The sequence below is a fragment of the Lactuca saligna genome, chromosome 2 (assembly GCF_052625555.1).
Source record: "Lactuca saligna cultivar CGN05327 chromosome 2, ASM5262555v1, whole genome shotgun sequence".
In the NCBI taxonomy this organism is placed as follows: domain Eukaryota; kingdom Viridiplantae; phylum Streptophyta; class Magnoliopsida; order Asterales; family Asteraceae; genus Lactuca; species Lactuca saligna.
This window is the reverse complement of record NC_136418.1, coordinates 143,474,429-143,483,516: the sequence shown is the minus strand read 5'-3', so window position 1 is coordinate 143,483,516 and position 9,088 is coordinate 143,474,429. Positions and strand designations below refer to the sequence as shown.

Genomic DNA, 9,088 nt, shown 5'->3' with positions numbered 1-9,088 from the left:
TTTTAGGAATTCAATCTATTTAGAAAAAAACCGATCACAAACTTATAAGTGATTGCTACTCTTTTGGTCATGATACAGCTTTGCTATGATTTTAGCACCTATTTGACAAAGCTTTAGGATGCATCTACTAATTCCCTCTGGAGAATGGGATACTAGGGTTCTTGATCATGTTGCCTTTTCTTGCAATGGTCAATTCTTGGGGGTTTTAAATGATAAAAATATTGATATTTGGTCCCTTGGATGCAACTTGGCTAAAAATGGTTGCGCCTCTCTCTCTCTCTATCAACTGTTACGATAAAAAGATTGATATTTGGCATTTGATAAATGATCATTTTATTGTTTTCACTTAATTGTAATGTGGTTATCCTTACATGCAGGATATGCACCCCACAAGCACCAATTATTGATTAGAATCTACGCCAAATGATATAGATTTGGAGTAGAAAAGTAGAAGTTTTGTCAGGTCCAAAACTCTATGTTTCTACAAACCATTTTGCTTTTTCAAACATTGGTCTCATTCATAATGTTTCTTATACGCTGTTTGTTCCAATCATTTGATTTATCACAACATAGGGAGCTGCTCTGACTGTGCTCTAACCGAGGGAACGAAAGCTACTTGGTTGGAATTTTCATGGTGAATTGGGAGGCTCGCTAGTTTTTGTTCAACTTTGGATTGAATCTTGGCTTGGAAGCTGAAACTCTACCAAGAGGTACATGTAACAAAATTACGAACTTAACCCCTAAACTAATAACCACAAAGACAATTCCAACACAAAATATTACTTTGGCATGATGAAAAAAGTTAATTTTGATGATGATATTGTTTAGTGGGAATTTACTATTGTGATGAAACATAAAATCTAACTGTTTTTACGATTGTGCTCATTTTGTGAAATCATTTCACTGTGATAGTTTACTTTGATTTTAATTGACCAAAATATGATGTTCCTTTTTTTAACTAATACAAAGATGGTGATTTTTAATTTTTCTCAATAGACATAGTCGATGCTATTAGTTCACACCAACTGTTTTTTCAAAAAACAAAACAAATTTTCATCAAACCACAAATTTGATACCAAAACACCACATGCGTAATTGTAAGTGTATAAAAAAATTACCATATTTAGGGGTTGCTTGGTAAAAAATGTGTAAAGTATTCTCCACCCGTTAGGTTCATCCAAAAAAAACTAATTGTCGACCAATACTAATATTTATGTGTTTTCTTTGAAATATAACATGTTTCCTAATAGAACTAATTGATGAATGAAACTAATCGTTGAGTGAGATGCAATGTGTCCGACCTTTGTGAGATGCAATCAAATTCCAATACATTTCATATTCATTGGTAGGTGACATGTGTCCGTATAGAAACTAATCATTGAAATGAATATAATTGTTAAAAAGAAACTATTTGCGAAAGGAATCTATTATTCTAGCAAAACTGAGAGATACCAATCTATATGTTTTGTGATCCTTCAAATATAACTTGTTTTCGAATAAAACCAATTGTTGAATGAAACTATTTGTCGCCGCCGCTTTGCGCGGGTTGACGGCTAGTATATATATATATATATATATATATATATATATATATATATATATATATATATATATATATATATATATATATATATATATATACTAGCCGTCTACCCGCGCAAAGCGGGGGGGCACGTGAGTTCTTTCGGTGATATGTTTCCATTACAAAATTGTTATGTTAAAAAAAAGTACATGTTGAAGACAATATAATCAAACTATGGTGTTATTTGTTACATCATGCATCAAATAACCAATAAAAAGCAACCAGTCAAGACGAAACAAAATATTAATCGTGCAATACTTCTTTATATACCACATTTGCTGTATAAACCCCATCACCTTTTGAATTTTCGTTAGGCTTTACTAATACTTTTGTATTGCAACGTGAAACCCCTCTGGACAATGCAACATAAAGTTGTCCATGCGAGAATACTGGTTCTGGAAGATAGATACCTACATATGGAATTGTTTGTCCCTGAGCTTTATTGATTGTCATTGCAAAGCACAATCGAATAGGAAACTGTTTCCTCATTAGAGGATCGATGGTTGCTACTAATTGCTTGTAACTGGTATTGGTTTCATATCGATGGATGTGGATTCGCATATGAAATCAATTGTGTTCGCATCTATGAAATCAGTTCACATATGACAACAATTGAGTTCGCATTTGGTTTTGTGGGTCAAAACAGTTCGCATAAGAAGTTCACGATTTGTTTGAGGTTAATTGATTTTGATTTCGCAAGCTTGGAGTCGGAGATCTGGATTGTGTTCGCATCTATAGAATGCGAGGAGAATTTAATGGTGATATTCAGTTCGCATTTGGTGACACAAGTACGTGGTTGATGATTTTTGGTTGGCTCGCATTTGAAATTAGTGGGTTTCGCATTTGGCTTCGTATCTGGGTTTCTCAAACAACTGAAATGTGAATATGAGACAACTGATTAATTTCTCAGTTAATGCGATGAAATGCGAATGAACTCAAAGACGGATGGATGCAAGATGCGAAGAATTTGAATGAAAATGCGAAGTTTTTAATGTATAAATGCGAATTGGGGAAGAAAGCTTAGAGTTTCGCATTTGGCACCTGATCTTTTCAAGAAATAATATAAGTGGTCCAACTTCGCAAAATGGGGTCATTTAATCAGAAAATCGATCATTCTTCAAATATGACATTTAATCAGAAAATCGATCTAAAAATGAGACATTTGGTGTTTATCGATTTTTCAGGGTCGACGGGTTGTATGAAAAGCGAAGGCTGAGTAATTGAAAATTAGAGGATCGATGGTTGCTACTAATTGCTTGTAACTGGTATTGGTTTCATATCGATGGATGTGGATTCGTATATGAAATCAATTGTGTTCGCATCTATGAAATCAGTTCGCATATGACATCAATTGAGTTCGCATTTGGTTTTGTGGGTCAAAACAGTTCGCATAAGAAGTTCACGATTTGTTTGAGGTTAATTGATTTTGATTTCGCAAGCTTGGAGTCGGAGATCTGGATTGTGTTCGCATCTATGGAATGCGAGGAGAATTTAATGGTGATATTCAGTTCGCATTTGGTGACACAAGTACGTGGTTGATGATTTTTGGTTGGTTCGCATTTGAAATCAGTGGGTTTCGCATTTGGGTTCGTATCTGGGTTTCTCAAACAACTGAAATGCGAATATGAGACAACTGATTAATTTCTCAGTTAATGCGATGAAATGCGAATGAACTCAAAGACGGATGGATGCAAGATGCGAAGAATTTGAATGAAAATGCGAAGTTTTTAATGTATAAATGCGAATTGGGGAAGAAAGCTTAGAGTTTCGCATTTGGCACCTGATCTTTTCAAGAAATAATATAAGTGGTCCAACTTCGCAAAATGGGGTCATAAAAAGACAAGTGCAGAATTTTCATTTCGCATCCCTGTAGTCTTCGCAAAATGGAAAATTTTACCCAGTTTCGCATTTGGGGTAAATTTTTTTGAGAAATTGGAATATTTTCAAACTTTTTTTCTTAAAGAAAACACATTGTCTTCGTCTAAGAGAGGGAGAAAAACGATTAGGGTTTATAAGGGAAATACTTCATGGCAGTGGGATTTATAGCAGGGTTTATAAGGTGGAGAGAACAAACACACGTCTGCTATGAGATATTTTAATCAGCTGCAAATGCAACATTTAAAGGATATTTGTTGAAGCGTATTAGGATGAAAAGGTTTTAAATTTTGAATGACCATGAAATTAGGATTTTGCTGAGAAATATAAGGAATCAAAACAAATTTAAAATTTAATATTATTTTATTAATGGTTGTTTGTAATATTAGCTTACTCGTTTGTACGTCTTAAAAAAATAATATTATTATATTCAATCTAGTTATAGAAATAGTTAGATTTCTTTTATAAGTAGTAAAGATATATATATATATATATATATATATATATATATATATATATATATATATATATATATATATATATATATATATTTCATCCCCAATTTGTGGAGACATAAGCGGTGCCGAAATTGCATAACTACAAAAGGGTATGAAGCAAAGCTACATATATACAAAATTCATGGGACCAAAGTCTCAGTACAAAAATAGTGGACAAACAAACATGGCAATATATTGCGAGTAATTTGCAAATTTTGTATTAGGTATGTAGTACTTTTGTAATTTATTAAACACACACACACACACATATATATATATATATATATATATATATATATATATATATATATATATATATATATATATATATATATATATATATATATATAATTTTTTTTAGAGCAAATTAGTTTCAGGCAGTTTTGGAATTTTGATTTCCTTTAAATCGGTAAATTATTCATTTATTAACAATCTGTGTGGCTTTGCTTTTGGCTTTCCAAAGTCTAAGATAAAGAACATCTATATTAACAATCGACAATTGCTCTTGGCCTCTTGTTTCTATCCGATGACAAAAGGTAATATTGCTGCTATCTGATTACATCTCTGTTATGCCAATTGTGAGAGTTTTTTTTTGGAAAATTCATCATATTGGTCTTTGATCTATCTGTTACGTCTTCAACTCTCTTATTTTTTTGTGTCTATGGTGATGTTATTCATGTATTTTTGATAGGTTCTAAATGCAGTTTTCAATCTTGAAACTATGAATTCAACCTAACCTGAGGAGTAAATCTTGTTTGTATGTGCGTACATGTTTTTCACTTTTTGTTGTTTCTTCCCTTTGCACGTTTCATTTGGTCAAACATTTGTATGCTTAATGAGTTGTGTGATTCATATATTATTGCAGTTAATGATAAAAAGACTGGGACATTAGAACTCCAGTTTTGGAGTAGGGATAGACCAAGTCTATGATGGGAATCTCAGATGCAATTATTATGATCTTTCTAAAACTATTTTAGTTTGCTCCTTTTAAACATTTTAATTTCTTGTTTGTTTTGTTTTGTGTAGTGTATGCTCATTGTTGCCTATGATGGTTTATAAATATACTAAATTTATACCAACAAAAAAAAGGTAACTTAAGACAATGTTTTATAATATATTAGCAACGACATTGATTGAAATTGCTCATTTGGTTTGTTAATAAAAGTTGAATATTTTGTATTTATCATTGACAGTTTATGATCTGTAGTAAGGGATGTAGATTAGAAACTGACATACATCTTCATCCCATTGGAGAATGATAATACCCAAATATTACCACTATCTAGGCGTCAAATGAATCTTTATAATAGCTTCTTTATAATGAATCCTTATGATTGAAAACTTTTTTTTAGTTTTCAAATTTTCAAATCATTGATCACTTTTTGTGTTTGATTCAATGATTTATAATCATATTATTTACAGTTACTTTGCAAGTTTTCTTTAACTTGGAGAGTTTAGTTGTGCATTTTGGAAAGAATCTATTAATTTGTTTTAAAAAATATCATTTCCAGTTTTTTAATAGCAACCTACATTAGAACTACTTACGTTTCTTGAAATTCTTTGACAAACAGTTTAATTTAAATGGGTTGCTCATCTTTACGCATCAAGTCGAAGCACTAAAACTGTTTTAACTGAAATCATTTGCTTTTCTTTTCGTTCTTAGGTGGTTATATATATATATATATATATATATATATATATATATATATATATATATATATATATATATATATATATATATATATATATATATATATATATATATATATATATATATAGGGTTAGGTTTATGTGAGACGGCCTAATTTTGTGAGACCATGAGACGCATTTTTTTAATTTTTTTTTATTTTTTAAAATTTTTTTATAGTTAATTCAAGTTCCGAAAATAATATTAATTTTTTTTTTTATTTTTCCATTTATTTTGCATTTTAAAATTATTTTTAGAATATGTACAGTGTAATATTCTATTTAGATTATTTCACATATTTTTCAAAAAAAATAGGATTTTTTTTTTATTTTTTTTAGTTAATTCAAGTTCCGAAAATAATATTTAACAAAAGAATTTTTAGATTTTTCCATTTACTTTGCATTTTAAAATTATATTTTAGAATATGTGAGTGTAATATTCTATTTAGAATATTTCGCGTATTTAAAAAAAAAAACACAGGATTTTTTTAATTTTTTTATTATTTTGTTTTATTTTTTTTAGTTAATTCAAGTTCCGAAAATAATATTTTAAAAAAAAAAATTTGTGGATTTTTCCATTTATTTTGCATTTTAAAATTATTTTTAGATTTGGTCTCACGGTATCCCAAAGTTAAAATGATCTCAAATGAAACTATATATATATATATATATATATATATATATATATATATATATATATATATATATATATATATATATATATATATACACACACACACACACACTGCCTTATGTGAGTTCAAGATTATCCAAATTAATCATGTATAATAAACGTGATTTCTCCTTAAATTAAATTGTTAGAGTTTTCTATATAAATTTAACACGGGTAAAATTAATTAAAATTAAACGTATATGGGAAAAATGGGTATAAATGATTTCTTAAAATCCCAAACAATCACCACTTGATTAGAATTCTATTAGAACTTAGAAGTCTAAATTATACTTAAGTGTGGATGTATATTTCCTACTACTATCTAAATTGTACAGCCAAAGATCAAGTTAAAATAAAATCAAATCCTAAATTATAAATTGTACACCAAAAATCTCGTTAAAATAAAATAAAATCTGAGGGATCAGATTTTATATATACAATTACAAGTTAAATGTGAAATAAAATAGCTCCCTTCACCCATCTTTCCATCGGTGAAGACAGTAAAACCACAGCTCCTTTCCTGTCAATCGAACCCTCCAAAAACCCATGAGAATCGTTTTTGCTGCTGCCTTATTCCATCATCGATCGCTACGAGAAACACCCCCTACTACCGTCTTTTTTTTCGCCATTGGACCAGAAACATCAGTATCCACCTTTGTCCCTTCCTGTTCCGATGACCAATCCCCAACCCAAACACCCATTGATTCCCTATCAAACATCAACACCCAAACACTGATTCCCTTCATCAGTTTCGATCAAAACTAACAAAAAAAAGAGAAAGAAAAAGAACAGGGGAACTACCGGAGCAGACCCTCCCATCCACTGCTTCCATTCTTTTTCCCTCTTCGGTCCAGCCAAGCACCGAAGGTGCCTCCCTTTTCAACCACCGATCGCAAATGGCCTCATCGCAACACCCACTGAGACCGACCGACGACCCACCCCTCACACCCTCCCCTTCTTCTTCCGTCGAGAAAACCCCACCGAAGGCCTCGTCTTCGTCACTGCTGCTGCTCTCGACACCTTACCGCAGACCCCCTTTCCCCTCGTTTTCTTTCTCTGTTGTTCCCATCGACCATAGAGCTCCGAAGATTCGTCTTTGCTGCTACCGCTGCTTGCGACGCCCGGACTCCCTATTAGACCTCCTTCCTTCGCACCTCGCAGCCGGATAGGAATGAGCGAAACTTCGCTACTTCTTCACGCCTTCTTTGCTTCGGCCTCGTCGACCCCGGATTCAATCTCGGCTTGCGAATCGACCGACGAAGCCTTATGCTCCATTCTGCCGCCGTCGTTGTTCGTATCTATGTCGTTCCTTCGTGTTCGACTTCCTTTCGTTTGAACGACAAAAACAGGGGCGTATGATCCCTAATTTCATTAAGTTGGACCACTTAAACACAAATAGTCCCTCATGAGATCCCTTTATACATAAAATCCCTAAATGACTTTTTGTTTATAAAATGACAAAACTACCCTCCCTAATAAACCCATTATTTAAAAGAAGTCCCAAACCCCTAAACATTGAACCCGGTTATTTAAAACAACCCCTCATTTGATATTCTTTTACCAAAACAGTCATATTCGTTAAATTAAATTACCAAACAGCCCCTATAGTTTTGCGAAATTACAAAACAACCCCTATAGTGTATATTTGTTACAAAACGGCCCCGAAGGTGCTTCAAAGGTCAACATTTATGGATTTGCGGTTTCTTACGACGAGTTTCTAAAAAATAAACGAATTCGAACAAATAACTCACGCTTCAAGATGAATTGGATTATAGGTGACCCAGTTTACTTGTGTTATATGTCTATCTGTTAAAGCAATTCATGTATTCTTATTATTTGTAAAAACATTGTATTCAAATATCAAGATAGAAAACAGATGTTATATTGTTGTTTGTTGTACTTGTGCTAAATATTCAGTTTACCTGTGATCCATGAACTTAGTCGCACAACATAGCGTGTTCCGCCGCCTCCACCGGGGCTGTCACAGATTGGTATCAGAGCTAAACTGATCATAGAAAAGTCGTATCCTTGAAACAGTAATACAACTATAGCAACTAGCTTATAATAAAAGTATTATTATTATTATTAATTACACCACTTCTTGACTACTTACTTTATGGGGAATCTGATTTGAAGGACTATATTGGGTTGTTGGATTTAAGAACGGTTTAATTGCTATAATTGTCCTACCCTCTGGTGTTCCTGTCTGACCCTCGTCTATGCTTGGTAGTTTTTTAGTACAAAACAAAAATTAATAATACTGCAAACCTCACCAACAATAATATATAATACTTATATATATACTATGACCTGCAAGGAGAACACTTAATAAAATTCTAACATACCTCCAACTAAAACCACAAACTCAAACCTATAGGTCAAACGCCTCAACTATGGTTAGTACCGTACATAAGCCATCCATAAATAAACGTGAAACGTACGCCTATGGTATTTATGGTCGGGCTGGTGCACATCCAACCTTGAGCGAGGAGTTTGATAGACTACAATGGTTGAAAGTTTTAGAGATTGAAGGATATTCTCAAGATTCGCGGCAGAAACCTAGTGTGTGTGTGTGTGTGTATATATATATATATATATATATATATATATATATATATATAATTTTAGCTCGATTGTCTAAGGATGTCACGTATGATTAAGTGTGATAATTTTCACAATTATAAATTAAAAATCAATGAAAGCCTTTTAATATTATTGTTATTATTTTTCTTTTTGTCCTAATTCGACCTCTAACTTTGTAGAATCAAGCCGACC

The 9,088-nt window shown here is 32.1% G+C and overlaps 1 non-coding gene across 1 annotated transcript; it reads left to right on the top strand.

The window, feature by feature from the left end:
• Nucleotides 1-4,812: 4,812 nt before the first annotated feature.
• On the top strand, nucleotides 4,813-4,903 carry LOC145033259 (small nucleolar RNA R44/J54/Z268 family). Its single transcript, XR_013677491.1, has one exon. It is a non-coding gene; the product is annotated as a small nucleolar RNA R44/J54/Z268 family (small nucleolar RNA).
• Nucleotides 4,904-9,088: the final 4,185 nt, after the last annotated feature.